We start from the raw sequence: 19,575 nt of genomic DNA on the forward strand, positions 1-19,575 counted from the left end.
TTTTACACAAAACACGACCCAAAGTTCAACCTTAAGGAGTTTTCAAGTGTTTAGGGGAATACACAGGCAAAGAGTGAATTGGAATCCTGTGCCGTGCTCTGTTGTACTGTGGAAAGGCTCTGTTTGCATTGCGCAGTATTACGCGTCGCTTCTTCCACCCACGTTGCAGAGAGCAAAGCCCAGCATTGCATTCGCCTATGGCCGGCAGAACCATGCAATTCAGCTTACCCTTATTTACCCGATAACTATTATCATCCTCCTGCCCATCATCATCATCATGGTCGTCGTCGACTTCGTCCACCACCTCAAACACAACCAAATACCTCTGCCTTGGCGACAGGTTCCATAGCAACAGGGGATGAGGAGAGGGGTGGCGGTGTATGTGTGTGTATGTGTATGTATGTATGTATGTATGTATGTAAGTGTATCTGCGCGTGCATCTGTGTCGCAACGAGGCACGTTCACCAACAGTTAGTTTCAAGGAGGAACTCACGATAGGCTGGATGTTACCTAGCTTGAGAAGCTAGTTTGATGACAGTCAGAACGGCGCGATGATGTGTGTGTTCAGGTGTGTGTTCAGTCTGTAAGACAAGTTTTGCCTTGATTGCCACTATGTCATCTTAATCAGTTATTATCGACAGGAAATATTTATTTGTCCCTTTTAAAAAAGATGTCCAAACAATAAGCACCAACACCACCAGTATTATCATAACCACAGCTTCATTGGCTGTAAGTGAGCGAACAGATGAAGAAAATTGCTGGACAAGAACACAAACGTAAACCTTGATATTCAACACACGTGATTCTTTTCAAGATTAAGTGCCACTTATTTTCTTGTACATCACTGTACATAATGCCGTCTGAAAGTGTAGCACATGAAATCAGCATAATGTCATTTAGTTTAGGGCACAAGTTTACAGCACAAGGATACAGTACACTTTTTCTACTGGAGATTGATTCATGACTTCACTTGTAAAACTGAAGTTAAACCTTGCACCAGCCTTTTCAGGATGATCAATTAAAAAAAAAACAAATGTCTGATTAAGACTTAACCTCTATTAGAGAATCCTAAGTGTATTTTTGGGCCCTGTTACTATTGGATTTTTAGCAGACTTATCTCAGGCTGCACATGTGGGTGGTGGTTTCAGCACCACGGACAGTTCATTCTTCATTGGTCTATTGACAGCTACATGACAGCTATTAAAGAATTACAAAGACATTGGCACTGAGATACCATTCTTTATATCCTGCTCTGCTCTAGTCATTTAAAAAAAATGGTGACTGACAACAGGAAATCATTTGCATGGTATACATTGGTCAAAGTCATAGCAGCTATATTAAATTAAATGCTATATTTATCTGTAGGTTTCATTTGTTGAGGAGAGTCAAGTGGAGGGGAGGAAGGTGGATATATTGTAGGAGGCACTTAACATGTTTTCCACACACGAAAGATGACAGCACCCTCGTACACTGCTGTTATAATAGATGCAATGCTTTGACTAAGTTACAGAGGTTCAGTTTTAACAATAACCACAATAAAGCCCTTCCTGCCCCTGCTCTCTAGCTAACCCTGACCTCTCTTCTCTGTATCGAAAGAAAAGACAAGTTTCAGAGCAGGCGATATCTGAAGCTTTATTTTACAGTTCCTGACATCTAACACCAGAACTGACATTCTCCTTCCGCCATCAATTAGACTGCATCTTTATATCTGCTCTGTAATTCAGAGTTGATGATATAACACAACTGTACTGAATGATCATGTTTGTATCATGTGTGTACTGTATCTGCATAATTTCAGTTTTAGGGATTGTTTGAATGAGTTGTGAAAGCACAGCCTCGCACTGAGGCACATTCAGACTTGTTGCTGCAATGCATGTGTAACTGATGTGGCTTGGAAAAAATAAACACCAGTGGAATCTCACATTATTGCAGAGATGCACACACACACACACACACACACACACACACACACACACACACACACACACACACACACACGGATTCACAGTTATTACAGCAGCAGTTTTTAGCTGTGTAATCAGCAAGTTGACTTTCCCTGTGGGCATTGTGCTGGAGGCATGATACCTCTGTTAGGGATATTAATTGATTTGCAATTGTTACCCAGGGGTGTTGGCCATCTGCCAGTTCACCTCACTCTATAATGACTTGACTTGATATGCTCAATCACTGCACTGAAGTCACCTCAAAAGACATGTTGCAACAACTACTGATTTGACCACTTTATCTTATGTCTCATCTACACGTGTTGCAGAAATTTTTAAGCACTAAAGAAGAGCTTTGACAGCAGATTAAAAAAAAAACTTCATTTCTTATGCAGGACTAACATCTAGACATAGTCTGGCTTTAGGTTTGAACAATGAACGTAATTAAAGGAAATACAGTTGAATCAACATCTCTTTTGAGAAATCAGATTAGCTGCAGGTGGTAAAGTAGCTGCTTAATTTTTAAAAAAGGCAAAAACTAATCAAGTATTTCTTCCAGACGTGTTTTAATTAGAATCCACAGGGGCAGAGAAGCTGCTAAGCAAGCTAAGACATCAATCAGTGTGCTTGACATAGATGGAAATCTGGGCAATTAGGCACCGATCAGCTGTTACCCAATCCAGTTGTTGCACAATATTGGCGGAATTTAATTCTTGGTAAGGTAAAATGGCCAGAAACTAATTCAATAAGGTTTTGCAGCATGAAAAGTCTCATTTCAAAATGACATGCATCATGATAAACATCGTAATCCCTAAATGTTAGTTTGCATTATTCTTTTTGAAACCTGCTGACAGTCGACACCTTTGCTCAGGCACAATCACAGTAAAATCAGTTAATATGGGACCTTTTGCAATCAAATGCTTTGTCTTCAGTAACTGCAAGTTGAAGAAACAATCCTACAAACGCTTACTATTTTAAAACTTATAAAAGGACATGTTAAGCAGTTAACACAAACACTAGGGAACCTTTTTTTTTTTTTTTTTTTTTTTTTTACAAAGACCCCCACCTTGTTAGTTATCCTCCATTTCCTGCCAAATTACATGTTTAAATTCCTGTTGGTTTGTTTGAGTCAATGTCTGTGAGCTGTGAAGACACAGAGACAAAGTCATTCTTACTAGCCATAATTTACAGAGAACATTATCACCTTTAATAATTCAGCACTGTGTCTGTGAAGCATAAATAACAAATCACAATTGCTGCATGTGTGTTTAAAACTTTATCTGGCAGACATGGGTTAGGTATGATTGCTTTATCTTTTGCAGTTTTGCCATTTCTTTCCAATGCATTCAACCACAGCCAGCAAATATGGTTGAAAGAGCAACATTAGGTCACAGGTCAAACCTGGCTGCTGTAGGTCGGCAAAAATGAAGCCCTAGATGGACAGGTATTAAAGCTGTTTCCAAGTACAGTAGAGACCCAGTCAGACAAAGCAAGAACTACATCTCAGTTATTTTGATAAAGAAAACAGAAGCATATATCTGTTTTTTGCTTGTTTGTTTTTTTTAGATACAAAAACATTTTATTGGCAACTGATCTGGTTGTGAATATTCTGCAAACAGACAGCCTTACAATACACACTCCATAGTTTCAGACTGCTGTTACCAGAGCCTGTTTTTTTTAAAATGTAAAAAAAAATCCTTGTTTATCTTACTTAGGCAACTTGTGTTTTCCCATGGTGAACTTTGAATTATCGCAACTGTCACCTCTTTGCCTGTGATGTCATTGTTAAAAACCTGTGATGCAAACAGCCTGGGGTGCGGTCAGTTAGCTCAGAAGGATGAGAAATGGGCTTTCAGAGTGAAAGGTCATCATAGAAGTTTATATATTGCTTCAAATATTCTTAGATGTTATTATTTTTTCCCTCAATCAGTAAAAAGGTCATTTAAACAATTCTTGAACACCAACTTTATCTTGTTAGAAAGTCTGGCAAGGATGTCCTGGTAGTTTAAGAAGTATTTCGAGCTGATGGAAAACTTAAGTCTGTGATACTGACACAACTTTTATTTTGTAACTATTTATCAACCAAGACTAGATGTCATGAAAAGACTGCCAACCAACAATTATTCAGTGTGGAAATTATCTGAGAGTTGTTTGCTGGTGGCTGATGTGCTGTTTCCACCATTGTTGGGTTTAGTAATTATTAATTCAGTAATTGCTATAGTGAAATGAGTGAAATGTCTTGTGACAGTGAGGTTACCTTCTCTCCATAACTGGGAACTCTAGGTTCCAGTTTGTAATGCTGGCTTTGAGTCACAACTTTCCAATATTTAGGGTGAGGAGTATGAGCTGCAATCCAAAAAAAAATAAATCTCTTATTGCACCCAGACAAAGCAAACAATATAAATATCATACTGTACCTGATTTAAATTTGCCACTATCCCCTTCAGATTATCTGCACCACTCTCAGCACGCTTGCTTATGGCTCCTTGAAACTCTGTCCTGACATGTGTCCTGAAGCAGTTGCAATTTGTGGTGGAGCTCATCTCCTTTGTCAAAATATTGACTTCTTAACTTTGCTTTCATTCTGTGCAAGAGGGCAAAGTTGCAGGGGCCAAATCTAGGGAACAGAGCATGATGGTTGTTTTGGTGGTGTTAAAAAAAATCCTTCCTTTTTATCAGCTCATTACAGTGGAACTCCAACTTGACAGTCTGACAGCAATCGACAAACTCAGAACACACCAGGTATGCTCCTGGCTGCACACCTGACCTGGTGCATTGTGTTTTGGCCTGGATATAATGGGGTTGCAGGACGCTTATATGGTGGTTAGCCCTGCCACCTGTCAGCTTGAAGGTCCTGGGTTTGAATCCACCGGCCAACTGGAGGCTCTCTGTGTGGAGTTTGAATATTCTCCTTGTGCCAACAGGTACTCTGGCTTCCTCCCACAGTCAAGGGAGATGCATGTCAGGTTGGGTGTAGGTGTGAATGTGAGCATCTCAATGTTAGCCCTCTTGCCCTATGCCATCCGGGGTAGGTTCCAGCCCTGCTGCAACCCTGAATTAGATTAGCTGAAGAAAACGGGTGGACTGTAGTCTTCCACTTGAGACTGCTCATTTGGGTCAAAGAGACCCAGCACCAGTGATGACTCTTGACATGAACCTTTGGTCAGTGTGACACAGATGCTGATGTTTTTACTCTGCGTAGGCTTGGTAAGAATCAAATGTGTACATGTAAGTAGTCGGCACAAAAAAGTCTTCTCAAATTCTTTTGCAAAGAGTGGCCCAATTTAAATAATTTGATTTCTGCTTTTTAGAGGAGATCATAGCAGAAATTTTGAACATATTTTTTTCTGATATCAAAGTATGCAAGTTTTGAAGGACCCCACTAATGTACTGCACTTGAGAACCCCTGTAACCTGGTGAAGCCAACCTTCAGGGGGTTTTGAAACAGTAATTTGGCAGTTGTGGAATGATGATTCAAAGGGAGAACCTGAGAATCAACAATACCTCTTGAATGGAACTTCTCACAAATGAGCTGAGGGAGTTGCAAATAGATATTGCTTTGTATTAATGGGTCACAAGCAAAAACACCCAGAAGCTGCTCTCTCACACACTATCCCTAGTTCAGGCTTTAGAAGACTGTAAGCTGGCATAGAGGCATAGATTCAGCTTATCGTTGATGGGATGTGTGTGTGTGAGGATGTGTTGTGCGAGGATGTGTTAGTCACAGCAAGATTTGTAATGTTGTAGTGGAGGATGTAATGAGCGATTAAAGGCCAACCAGTATTAAAGACGTTTGTATTAGCATCTTAGAGAGTATAATGGCTTTAACTTAAGGATGTGACTCATCAACAGCTGCTCTTAACGTAAAACGCCATCTGAGAGACAAAACAAAAAACTACAAAGATGATAGGAAAGAGGGGTGGGGTGGATCGAAGGAGAAATTAGAGAATGAAATGATAGATTGCATTAAAGGAGATAAAAGAGAAGAAGTTTGAGAGAGTGGAGACCGGAGTTGAAAAGGAGGGATGGAGCAAGAACACCGCCTGGCAATGAAACAGAGGGGAAAGAAGCAGCCAATGGAGAGGAAAGAGGGAACAGTAGGAGAGGGGAATAAAGGGATGGAACGAGCAGGGAAAAGAGGGAGCAACGCAGGTTGGAGGACAGGGTTGGGGCAGAGGGAGAAGGAGAACTGATGGAGCACAGTTGGAGGAGGAGAAGGAGGGAGGATTATCCATGACTCTGTCTTGCTTAAGCCTCTGGTTGGGTATTGGAAATCTATCCAGAGGCTGTCCTTGCACTCAGTGCTATCGGGCCTCAGTCTTCATTTCTGGTGGGACAAAATGCCAACACCGGCAGCACCGATGTGTGTGTGTATGCATTTGTGATTGGCTGCCTGCCTACATGCATTGTGCCTGCTTGGCTGCCTCAGGTGTGTGTGTGTGTGTGTGTGTGTGTGTGTGTGTGTGTGTGTGTGTGTGTGTGTGTGTGTGTGTGTGTGTGTGTGTGTGTGTGTGTGTGCGTGTGCGTGTGTGTGTGTGTGTGTGTTTGGACATGTGTCTTACCTCTCTGAAACACACCCATACACAGACACACATGCGCCCTCCTATTCTATTGATCTGGCCGAAGCCACCAGTGGAAATAATGACTACAGACCTGTAGCATGTTCTGATAGCCTCTCCCCTTTCTCTCCCTCATGCTCCTTCTTTTTGACTGCATATTTCTGTCTTGGATATTTCACCTTAGCTAACACTCAGCTCATTGGCTGCTGTTTGACTATCAAAGTTCCCTAAAGCTCCTATGAAGATTAGTGCTATAATAACAGTATTATGGTTAGATTCTTCAGTTCATTTTGTAGGAATTCTCCACATAGGGACAAGGGCATCATTTTCAGTTTGCAGCTCACTGACAGGCAACCATGTGAAGATAAACTACTGAAGATTGTCTTCAGTAAGTAACTCACAGCAGTAAGCTTAAGTAGAAAGTATGAGCTGCATTAAATACACAACATGGACATTTTGCCCTGTGTTGCAAACAGGCCATCTCATTGCTGACACTTGTAGAGGCTGTGCTGAATTGTGCTGATGATTGTGCTGATGAATGTCCTGAAAACACAATAATATGAAGAATATACATGTATGCATACCTTTACTCACACAACAAATATATACACCTGTGTGTACCTTCAATGTAAATAAAAACAAATATGGCATTACAGTATAAAAATGACAGCAGCAGTAAGTGTGTACAACAGCAGCATGAATGTATACAGAGTCGTGCAAGAGCAGTCCAGCTACACAGCCCCACCAGAGTTCAAACAGTCTTACAGCTTCGGGGAAGAAGCTGTTCCTCAGTCTGGTGGTCCTGCTCTTGATGCTCCTTAGCCTCCTGCCTGAGGGGAGTGGAACAAAAGTGTGTGTGCTGGGTGTGTGGGTCCTTCAGGATGAAGGTGGCCCTTTTCCTGCATCTGGAGGTGTAAATGTCCGCGGTGGTGGAGAAGCTGATTCCAACAGTCCTCTGTGCAGCTTTCACTACCCTCTGCAGAGCTTCCTCTCCTCTGCTGCAGAGCAGCTTCTGTGCCACACAGTGATGCGGGAGCTCTCCATCACACAGCTGTAGAATGAGGAGAGGACTGAACTTCCAAGTCCAGCGCGCCTCAGCCTCCTGACGAAGTAGAGGCGTTGGTGTGCCTTCCTGACCAGACTGGAAGTGTTGTTGCCCCAGGTGAGGTTGCTACTTAGGTGTACAGCCAAGTACCTGTACCTGGGGACCACTTCCATCGCAGATTCTCCAGTGTGCAGGGGGACGAGGGGGTGTCTGACTCTTCTGAAGTCCACAATCATCTCCTTTGTTTTGTCACATTGATGCAGCGATTGTTCTCTCTGCACCAACCCTCCAGTGTTCCACCTCCTGCCTGTAGCTGGACTCATCGTTGTTAGCGATGCATCCAACCACCGCAATACACTTCAGTGTACTTTCAAATAAGATATTTGCAAAACTTCAACTGCTTCTACAGTAAATTGAAGAGCAAAGTAATGCAGTGCCTAAAAGGACACAGTGGGAGGGACTTAATTATGACCTCTCCCACAGTGAAGCCAAATCTCCACTCTTGCATTGACATGTGGAAACTGGTTAAATATTTACAATTCAGTCTTATGTCCCATGTCTATGCTTCGTGTGATGCCTGCAACTTCACCAAAGGATGCATCCATATGTGTTTAAAGGCTCCACTGTGCGTACCCTCACTAAGAAGAAAAGTTTGTCTTTGGGCATGTTTGCCTCCACCATGAAGATGAAGCGAGTCGAGAGCAGAGAGCAGTCTATCAGTCATGATCAACCATACATTTACGTCTCTCAATATTTTATCTTTCTCCTCTCTCTGTCTCGCAGTTTCTAACCATCGCTGCCTGCAGATAAATTACTTTGCATCCTCTCATTTGCCCCCCCAACACAACTCACCCCATCACTCAGCTATCCATTTGGTTTTAGTTCACGAGGTTTAATACATTTCCTTTCTTCTTTGGAATAATGAGTCCATCTGGCTGCATTTACTGTAAGAGTTGATGGCATTTGCTGTAGATATAACCACAGAAAAGCAATACACAAAACACAGTTTATTGTCCCAAATGGGGGGGGGGGGTGTTCAGATTGTAAGCTCAACACACATCAACACACAAAACACTACTCAACACAAAATAGATTGACCACAAGTCAGTACACTAACAAGTATGTGACTTTAGTTGCTTTAATGTATATGTATTAAGAGCTTCCCTTGTAGCCAAGCTGATACTACTGATAACTACTAGCCTGTTCTTTTGCACACATGGCTTGATATTTGTATTGTGTATTGCTTTAAGAAAGGTGCAAGAAATTTTGAGATTTTTATAGATCGTGTCTAAAATGTGTTTTGTTACCAGATATTTAAATTTGGGTTAAGCAGGAACTTATTCCCATATTTATAGGAAACACCAGAACGATGGTGCTTTCAGAGAATTTAGTTTATACGAATGAGTAGCACGATATTGGGAATAATTGTCCTTCCACCCCTTTCCATCTTCAGTCTGACATTGTTTCCACTCTAAATGATTTCCATGTGGGAGGGGATTTGATTTTCCCTAACCGTTCAGCAGAGACCACAGTATCTGCCATCTTTAAGGTTAGTGTATTTTAAAAGTGAAGCATATCATTCAGTAGCAATGCCTTAGGGGTGCCAAAAACAAACCAGCATTGGTTCCCTGTGCTTGGCAACAGCTACACAGTTCTTTTAATCTTACCTATGGTGCCTACTGGCTAATTGGACCTCTTTTTTAATGAAGAAACTGCAATTTCACAATGCCACTTGATAAAGATGTTTTTAAGCTGGTGGAATGGACAGATTTTAAGTTCTGGATCAAGAATCACCAAATCAGTGAGGCAATTCATATTTGAAATGACTGATTTATTAAAAAAGCAGACAGGTTTTTGAGCTAAGCTAATCATGCCCTGCAGACATGCAATGCATTGAAATTTGGGTGTGATGAGCAAGAAGTCTCTACTACTGCACTTAAATCTTTTGGTAAAGCACTTAAGCGAAGAGAAGCATGTTAGTCTGTATAGTGCAGTGCTGCTCAAGTTGCCTGTCTGAACTACCTGGCAGACTTCACTAAACAAATATTATGTATGTCATAACTGTTTTAATATATGGTTATTGTTGAGGGTTACCACCTCTTATCATCTTGTCCAACCCAGTGGTGTGTGTGTGTAAGATGGAGAAGTGGTGTGCACACTTGAGAAAGTTTGGCAGTTTCTAATCACTAATGGAACTCTAAATCTTAGCAATTAAAATCCACATAATTACACTAGAAGAGCAAAGGAGATGATGGGACTCCATCTAATTTCAACACATGTCAGTTTCAGTCATTCAGTCTTAACTTCAAGAAACACATTAACTCCAACCAACATGAAAATGCCAGAAATTTAAAATAAAAAGGAGCGTTTTTATAGTCAGCTGATTTGTTGAGGGCACTAAAACTCCATTACTAAAACCTGAAACACAACCGTATGGTTTGCAAAATGATCAGCCTAAAGCCCTAGAGAACTTGGTTTATTAGAACTATTGCCTCTAGCATCAAATATTTATGACCAAATGTGGAACAAAACATTCATCTCATCACTCATCACTCGATATGATATCATTGTTTATGAAACATTTGTGTTCATTGCACTCATTTATTGCCATTTAGAATATGCCATGAAAAAGGCAGGTAAACACCTTTTTGGCTCATTGTTATTGTGTTATTTCCATTTAATTCAACACTTTGCTGTCATTTATTTATTGCTGTGGTCATTTATTGGTTGTTGAACACTCAATAATGTTGCCAAATTGTGAGTTACTAAATTTTGATTGGTTGATGGACTTCACCAATGAAAGTATCGACAAATCACAGCAGAAATTCGTCAAGTCAAATAATAAAAGTGTTCAGTTCTGGCAAACTCATGTATAGCAGATTAAGTTGAGTATGTTAATTATTTTCATTCTGTTTAAAACAGCAAATACAGGTTTTAAATAACATGCACGTTGAATTGGCCACGTTTTCCTTTCACACACTGTATTTCTCCCATTCTGACACCCAGTGACAAGTTTAACTACGGCTTGCCAGATCACACCCAACTTTGACCTATGTTACACTTGAGTGCACCGGCATGAAGTGTCAACTGTTCACACTCACATTGAAGGGAGGACTTACCCCGAGTGTATCTGCAGTATGAGAGCAGTTTTTCCCTTGGTTCCAGCTGAGTGTTCAGACATGTGAAGCTGAACTGTGTAATCTGCAGGGATGATGGAACCACTGTCCTCATTAGTGGTTCTGACCCCACCTTTGCTCAAATATACACTGATCACACATATGTGCGGTCCTTGCCATATTCTGCAGGCTCCCGCTCGCGATTCACCAGACATAAAACACACTGTCTTTTCATAATTTATTTTTCTTAAGGCTAATTTGAGAAGGTGGAGCCTTAGAGGGATGAAGACAATGAGAGAAAGAGAAAGTTAAAGATAGAATAATGGTACAGAAGGTACAGACGCACCACTTTCTGCAGCATGGTAGATGTTTGCATGTCTGTGTATGCACATTTGTGTTTCTATTGTCGACGATGACCTTTCTCTTGAAGAGATTTAATTAACTTGGTTCTTACCTGTCAAAAAGCTAATTGAAAGTGGAAGATTATAGCTGGAATCCAGCATCACTAAGTTTTTCTTCTTTCAAATTGAAGCCACATTAATTATTCCATTTTAAGAACTGCAGAGTTTTCCATGAGTGTTCCAGCAGAAAATGAGGGATTTGGTTAAATTGAAGATATGCAGTAAGGTCTCTTGTTCCCAACAAGCTGCTAGTGATTGTACATTATTCAATCATTGCATTCAAATAGTCTGAATTTTATGGTGTAATGTGTTTCTCTTTAGGAGCTTGTACTGATATAAGAAAAACTGCATCATGCTGAGTTCCCTTAAGGAAACATACCAGGCTTCTTTGTTCACTCATTAGAGTATGTATCTTGCAGAACCTTGTGTCTTTCTTTGTGGGCACGTTAGTCTCTCATGAAGTGAGTTTAAAGCACAAAGGATTTGCAGTCATGTGTTTTTATCAGGCTCACAGTTCCAGCACTCTTGTTAGTCAGGCCTCCGGTGGGCTTGTCATAGATGGAAAGCTGCCCTAAAGAGAAGGTGGTCTGTCACCATAGGCATCGACACATAAACACACACTTTCCGCTGTGAGCATCACCCTGCTTGGTGGCGGCACCCAGACAAGATAGATAAACCTAAGAGTGAAGTGATGCAACTCTCTGTGTGTATTTGCATGTATGTGTGTTTACCTGCCTCTGGGTGTTTGTAGATGTGCATTTTTTTTTTTTGGTCTTGGGCCGAAAGCTGTCAGATCACTTCTGCAGCTAAGAGTCACGGGTTACAAAAGCCTGTTGTGTAGCCTGGGGCACAGAACACACTGTTACTTTTTCTATTATGCAGCAAGACTGGAAAAGGTTAAGTAACACCTCAGCTTGGAAGAACAAAGAGCTGTTGTTTGAAAGATGCCATCTTGTATTGAACAACACAATTTCCAGAAAGATGCATGCAAACCCCTGAATCATATTCAACAGCAATATATATATATATATATATAATATATATATATATATTAGGGGTGGGACTCGATTAAAAAAATTAATCGAATTAATTACAAGCTTTGTAATTAATTAATCGAAATTAATCGCATTTTAATCACATTTTAATATTTGACGAGAAATATTAATTTAAGTTAGGTTGATGAATGAATCAATATACATAAGCTTAAACTTCAAATTTTGTTTATTTTCAAAAATTTTGAAGTTTAAGCTTATGTATATTGATTCATTCATCAACCTAACTTAAATTAATATTTCTCGTCAAATATTAAAATGTGATTAAAATGCGATTAATTTCGATTAATTAATTACAAAGCTTGTAATTAATTCGATTAATTTTTTTAATCGAGTCCCACCCCTAATATATATATATATATATATATATATATATATATATTGCTGTGAATATGATTCAGGGGTTTGCATGCATCTTTTCTGGAAATTGTGTGTTCAATACAAGATGGCATCTTTCAAACAACAGCTCTTGTTCTTCCAAGCTGAGGTGTTACTTAACCTTTTCCAGTCTTGCTGCATAATAGAAAAAGTAACAGTGTGTTCTGTGCCCCAGGCTACACAACAGGCTTTTGTAACCCGTGACTCTTAGCTGCGGAAGTGATCTGACAGCTTTCGGCCCAAGACCAAAAAAAAAAAAATGCACATCTACAAACACCCAGAGGCAGGTAAACACACATACATGCAAATACACACAGAGAGTTGCATCACTTCACTCTAGGTTTATCTATCTTGTCTGGGTGCCGCCACCAAGCAGGGTGATGCTCACAGCGGAAAGTGTGTGTTTATGTGTCGATGCCTATGGTGACAGACCACCTTCTCTTTAGGGCAGCTTTCCATCTATGACAAGCCCACCGGAGGCCTGACTAACAAGAGTGCTGGAACTGTGAGCCTGATAAAAACACATGACTGCAAATCCTTTGTGCTTTAAACTCACTTCATGAGAGACTAACGTGCCCACAAAGAAAGACACAAGGTTCTGCAAGATACATACTCTAATGAGTGAACAAAGAAGCCTGGTATGTTTCCTTAAGGGAACTCAGCATGATGCAGTTTTTCTTATATCAGTACAAGCTCCTAAAGAGAAACACATTACACCATAAAATTCAGACTATTTGAATGCAATGATTGAATAATGTACAATCACTAGCAGCTTGTTGGGAACAAGAGACCTTACTGCATATCTTCAATTTAACCAAATCCCTCATTTTCTGCTGGAACACTCATGGAAAACTCTGCAGTTCTTAAAATGGAATAATTAATGTGGCTTCAATTTGAAAGAAGAAAACTTAGTGATGCTGGATTCCAGCTATAATCTTCCACTTTCAATTAGCTTTTTGACAGGTAAGAACCAAGTTAATTATTAATCTCTTCAAGAGAAAGGTCATCGTCGACAATAGAAACACAAATGTGCATACACAGACATGCAAACATCTACCATGCTGCAGAAAGTGGTGCGTCTGTACCTTCTGTACCATTATTCTATCTTTAACTTTCTCTTTCTCTCATTGTCTTCATCCCTCTAAGGCTCCACCTTCTCAAATTAGCCTTAAGAAAAATAAATTATGAAAAGACAGTGTGTTTTATGTCTGGTGAATCGCGAGCGGGAGCCTGCAGAATATGGCAAGGACCGCACATAGTGTGATCAGTGTATATTTGAGCAAAGGTGGGGTCAGAACCACTAATGAGGACAGTGGTTCCATCATCCCTGCAGATTACACAGTTCAGCTTCACATGTCTGAACACTCAGCTGGAACCAAGGGAAAAACTGCTCTCATACTGCAGATACACTCGGGGTAAGTCCTCCCTTCAATGTGAGTGTGAACAGTTGACACTTCATGCCGGTGCACTCAAGTGTAACATAGGTCAAAGTTGGGTGTGATCTGGCAAGCCGTAGTTAAACTTGTCACTGGGTGTCAGAATGGGAGAAATACAGTGTGTGAAAGGAAAACGTGGCCAATTCAACGTGCATGTTATTTAAAACCTGTATTTGCTGTTTTAAACAGAATGAAAATAATTAACATACTCAACTTAATCTGCTATACATGAGTTTGCCAGAACTGAACACTTTTATTATTTGACTTGACGAATTTCTGCTGTGATTTGTCGATACTTTCATTGGTGAAGTCATCAACCAATCAAATTTAGTAACTCACAATTTGGCAACATTATTGAGTGTTCAACAACCAATAAATGACCACAGCAATAAATAAATGACAGCAAAGTGTTGAATTAAATGGAAATAACACAATAACAATGAGCCAAAAAGGTGTTTACCTGCCTTTTCATGGCATATTCTAAATGGCAATAAATGAGTGCAATGAACACAAATGTTTCATAAACAATGATATCATATCGAGTGATGAGTGATGAGATGAATGTTTTGTTCCACATTTGGTCATAAATATTTGATGCTAGAGGCAATAGTTCTAAACCAAGTTCTCTAGGGCTTTAGGCTGATCATTTTGCAAACCATACGGTTGTGTTTCAGGTTTTAGTAATGGAGTTTTAGTGCCCTCAACAAATCAGCTGACTATAAAAACGCTCCTTTTTATTTTAAATTTCTGGCATTTTCATGTTGGTTGGAGTTAATGTGTTTCTTGAAGTTAAGACTGAATGACTGAAACTGACATGTGTTGAAATTAGATGGAGTCCCATCATCTCCTTTGCTCTTCTAGTGTAATTATGTGGATTTTAATTGCTAAGATTTAGAGTTCCATTAGTGATTAGAAACTGCCAAACTTTCTCAAGTGTGCACACCACTTCTCCATCTTACACACACAACACCACTGGGTTGGACAAGATGATAAGAGGTGGTAACCCTCAACAATAACCATATATTAAAACAGTTATGACATACATAATATTTGTTTAGTGAAGTGCCAGGTAGTTCAGACAGGCAACTTGAGCAGCACTGCACTATACAGACTAACATGCTTCTCTTCGCTTAAGTGCTTTACCAAAAGATTTAAGTGCAGTAGTAGAGACTTCTTGCTCATCACACCCAAATTTCAATGCATTGCATGTCTGCAGGGCATGATTAGCTTAGCTCAAACCTGTCTGCTTTTTTAATAAATCAGTCATTTCAAATATGAATTGCCTCACTGATTTGGTGATTCTTGATCCAGAACTTAAAATCTGTCCATTCCACCAGCTTAAAAAATCTTTATCAAGTGGCATTGTGAAATTGCAGTTTCTTCATTAAAAAAGAGGTCCAATTAGCCAGTAGGCACCATAGGTAAGATTAAAAGAACTGTGTAGCTGTTGCCAAGCACAGGGAACCAATGCTGGTTTGTTTTTGGCACCCCTAAGGCATTGCTACTGAATGATATGCTTCACTTTTAAAATACACTAACCTTAAAGATGGCAGATACTGTGGTCTCTGCTGAACGGTTAGGGAAAAATCAAATCCCCTCCCACATGGAAATCATTTAGAGTGGAAACAATGTCAGACTGAAGATGGAAAGAGGGTGGAAGGACAATTATTCCCAATATCGTGCTACTCATCGTTAAACTAAATTCTCTGAAAGCCACCATCGTTCTGGTGTTTCCTATAAAATATGGGAATAAGTTCCTGCTTAACCCAAATTTAAATATCTGGTAACAAAACACATTTTAGACACGATCTATAAAAATCTCAAAATTTCTTGCACCTTTCTTAAAGCAATACACAATACAAATATCAAGCCATGTGTGCAAAAAGAACAGGCTAGTAGTATCAGTAGTATCAGCTTGGCTACAAGGGAAGCTCTTAATACATATACATTAAAGCAACTAAAGTCACATACTTGTTAGTGTACTGACTTGTGGTCAATCTATTTTGTGTTGAGTAGTGTTTTGTGTGTTGATGTGTGTTGAGCTTACAATCTGAACACCCCCCCCCCCCCCATTTGGGACAATAAACTGTGTTTTGTGTATTGCTTTTCTGTGGTTATATCTACAGCAAATGCCATCAACTCTTACAGTAAATGCAGCCAGATGGACTCATTATTCCAAAGAAGAAAGGAAATGTATTAAACCTCGTGAACTAAAACCAAATGGATAGCTGAGTGATGGGGGTGAGTTGTGTTGGGGGGGCAAATGAGAGGATGCAAAGTAATTTATCTGCAGGCAGCGATGGTTAGAAACTGCGAGACAGAGAGAGGAGAAAGATAAAATATTGAGAGACGTAAATGTATGGTTGATCATGACTGATAGACTGCTCTCTGCTCTCGACTCGCTTCATCTTCATGGTGGAGGCAAACATGCCCAAAGACAAACTTTTCTTCTTAGTGAGGGTACGCACAGTGGAGCCTTTAAACACATATGGATGCATCCTTTGGTGAAGTTGCAGGCAACACGAAGCATAGACATGGGACATAAGACTGAATTGTAAATATTTAACCAGTTTCCACATGTCAATGCAAGAGTGGAGATTTGGCTTCACTGTGGGAGAGGTCATAATTAAGTCCCTCCCACTGTGTCCTTTTAGGCACTGCATTACTTTGCTCTTCATTTACTGTAGAAGCAGTTGAAGTTTGCAAATATCTTATTTGAAAGTACACTGAAGTGTATTGCGGTGGTTGGATGCATCGCTAACAACGATGAGTCCAGCTACAGGCAGGAGGTGGAACATCTGGAGGGTTGGTGCAGAGAGAACAATCGCTGCATCAATGTGACAAAACAAAGGAGATGATTGTGGACTTCAGAAGAGTCAGACACCCCCTCGTCCCCCTGCACACTGGAGAATCTGCGATGGAAGTGGTCCCCAGGTACAGGTACTTGGCTGTACACCTAAGTAGCAACCTCACCTGGGGCAACAACACTTCCAGTCTGGTCAGGAAGGCACACCAACGCCTCTACTTCGTCAGGAGGCTGAGGCGCGCTGGACTTGGAAGTTCAGTCCTCTCCTCATTCTACAGCTGTGTGATGGAGAGCTCCCGCATCACTGTGTGGCACAGAAGCTGCTCTGCAGCAGAGAAGGAAGCTCTGCAGAGGGTAGTGAAAGCTGCACAGAGGACTGTTGGAATCAGCTTCTCCACCACCGCGGACATTTACACCTCCAGATGCAGGAAAAGGGCCACCTTCATCCTGAAGGACCCCACACACCCAGCACACACACTTTTTGTTCCACTCCCCTCAGGCAGGAGGCTAAGGAGCATCAAGAGCAGGACCACCAGACTGAGGAACAGCTTCTTCCCCGAAGCTGTAAGACTGTTGAACTCTGGTGGGGCTGTGTAGCTGGACTGCTCTTGCACGACTCTGTATACATTCATGCTGCTGTTGTACACACTTACTGCTGCTGTCATTTTTATACTGTAATGCCATATTTGTTTTTATTTACATTGGAAGGTACCACAGGTGTATATTTGTGTGTGAGAAAGGTATGCATACAGTATATTCTTCATATTATTGTGTTTTCAGGACATTCATCAGCACAATCATCAGCACAATCAGCACAGCCTCTACAAGTGTCAGCAATGAGATGGCCTGTTTGAAACACAGGGCAAAAATGTCCATGTTGTGTATTTAATGCAGCTCATACTTTCTACTTAAGCTTACTGCTGTGAGTTACTTACTGAAGAATCTTCAGTAGTTTCTCTTCACATGGTTGCCTGTCAGTGAGCTGCAAAACTGAAAATGATGCCCTTGTCCCTATGTGGAGAATTCCTACAAAATGAACTGAAGAATCTAACCATAATACTGTTATTATAGCACTAATCTTCATAGGAGCTTTAGGGAACTTTGATAGTCAAACAGCAGCCAATGAGCTGAGTGTTAGCTAAGGTGAAATATCCAAGACAGAAAATATGCAGTCAAAAAGAAGGAGCATGAGGGAGAGAAAGGGGAGAGGCTATCAAACATGCTACAGGTCTGTAGTCATTATTTCCACTGGTGGCTTGGCCAGATCAATAGAATAGGAGGGCGCATGTGTGTCTGTGTATGGGTGTGTTTCAGAGAGGTAAGACACATGTCCAAACACACACACACACACACACACCACACACACACACACACACACACACACACACACACACACACACACACACACACACACACACACACACACACACACACACACACACACACACCTGAGGCAGCCAAGCAGGCACAATGCATGTAGGCAGGCAGCCAATCACAAATGCATACACACACACACTCGGTGCTGCCGGTGTTGGCATTTTGTCCCACCAGAAATGAAGACTGAGGCCCGATAGCACTGAGTGCAAAGGACAGCCTCTGGATAGATTTCCAATACCCAACCAGAGGCTTAAGCAAGACAGAGTCATGGATAATCCTCCCTCCTTCTCCTCCTCCAACTGTGCTCCATCAGTTCTCCTTCTCCCTCTGCCCCAACCCTGTCCTCCAACCTGCGTTGCTCCCTCTTTTCCCTGCTCGTTCCATCCCTTTATTCCCCTCTCCTACGTTCCCTCTTTCCTCTCCATTGGCTGCTTCTTTCCCCTCTGTTTCATTGCCAGGCGGTGTTCTTGCTCCATCCCTCCTTTTCAACTCCGGTCTCCACTCTCTCAAACTTCTTCTCTTTTATCTCCTTTAATGCAATCTATCATTTCATTCTCTAATTTCTCCTTCGATCCACCCCACCCCTCTTTCCTATCATCTTGTAGTTTTTTGTTTTGTCTCTCAGATGGCGTTTTACGTTAAGAGCAGCTGTTGATGAGTCACATCCTTAAGTTAAAGCCATTATACTCTAAGATGCTAATACAAACGTCTTTAATACTGGTTGGCCTTTAATCGCTCATTACATCCTCCACTACAACATTACAAATCTTGCTGTGACTAACACATCCTCGCACACACATCCTCACACACACACATCCCATCAACGATAAGCTGAATCTATGCCTCTATGCCAGCTTACAGTCTTCTAAAGCCTGAACTAGGGATAGTGTGTGAGAGAGCAGCTTCTGGGTGTTTTTGCTTGTGACCCATTAATACAAAGCAATATCTATTTGCAACTCCCTCAGCTCATTTGTGAGAAGTTCCATTCAAGAGTTATTGTTGATTCTCAGGTTCTCCCTTTGAATCATCATTCCACAACTGCCAAATTACTGTTTCAAAACCCCTGAAGGTTGGCTTCACCAGGTTACAGGGGTTCTCAAGTGCAGTACATTAGCGGGGTCCTTCAAAACTTGCATACTTTGATATCAGAAAAAATATGTTCAAAATTTCTGCTATGATCTCCTCTAAAAAGCAGAAATCAAATTATTTAAATTGGGCCACTCTTTGCAAAAGAATTTGAGAAGACTTTTTTGTGCCGACTACTTACATGTACACATTTGATTCTTACCAAGCCTACGCAGAGTAAAAACATCAGCATCTGTGTCACACTGACCAAAGGTTCATGTCAAGAGTCATCACTGGTGCTGGGTCTCTTTGACCCAAATGAGCAGTCTCAAGTGGAGGACTACAGTCCACCCGTTTTCTTCAGCTAATCTAATTCAGGGTTGCAGCAGGGCTGGAA

The sequence above is a fragment of the Archocentrus centrarchus genome, chromosome 23, assembly GCF_007364275.1.
Source record: "Archocentrus centrarchus isolate MPI-CPG fArcCen1 chromosome 23, fArcCen1, whole genome shotgun sequence".
NCBI classification, from domain to species: Eukaryota; Metazoa; Chordata; class Actinopteri; order Cichliformes; family Cichlidae; genus Archocentrus; species Archocentrus centrarchus.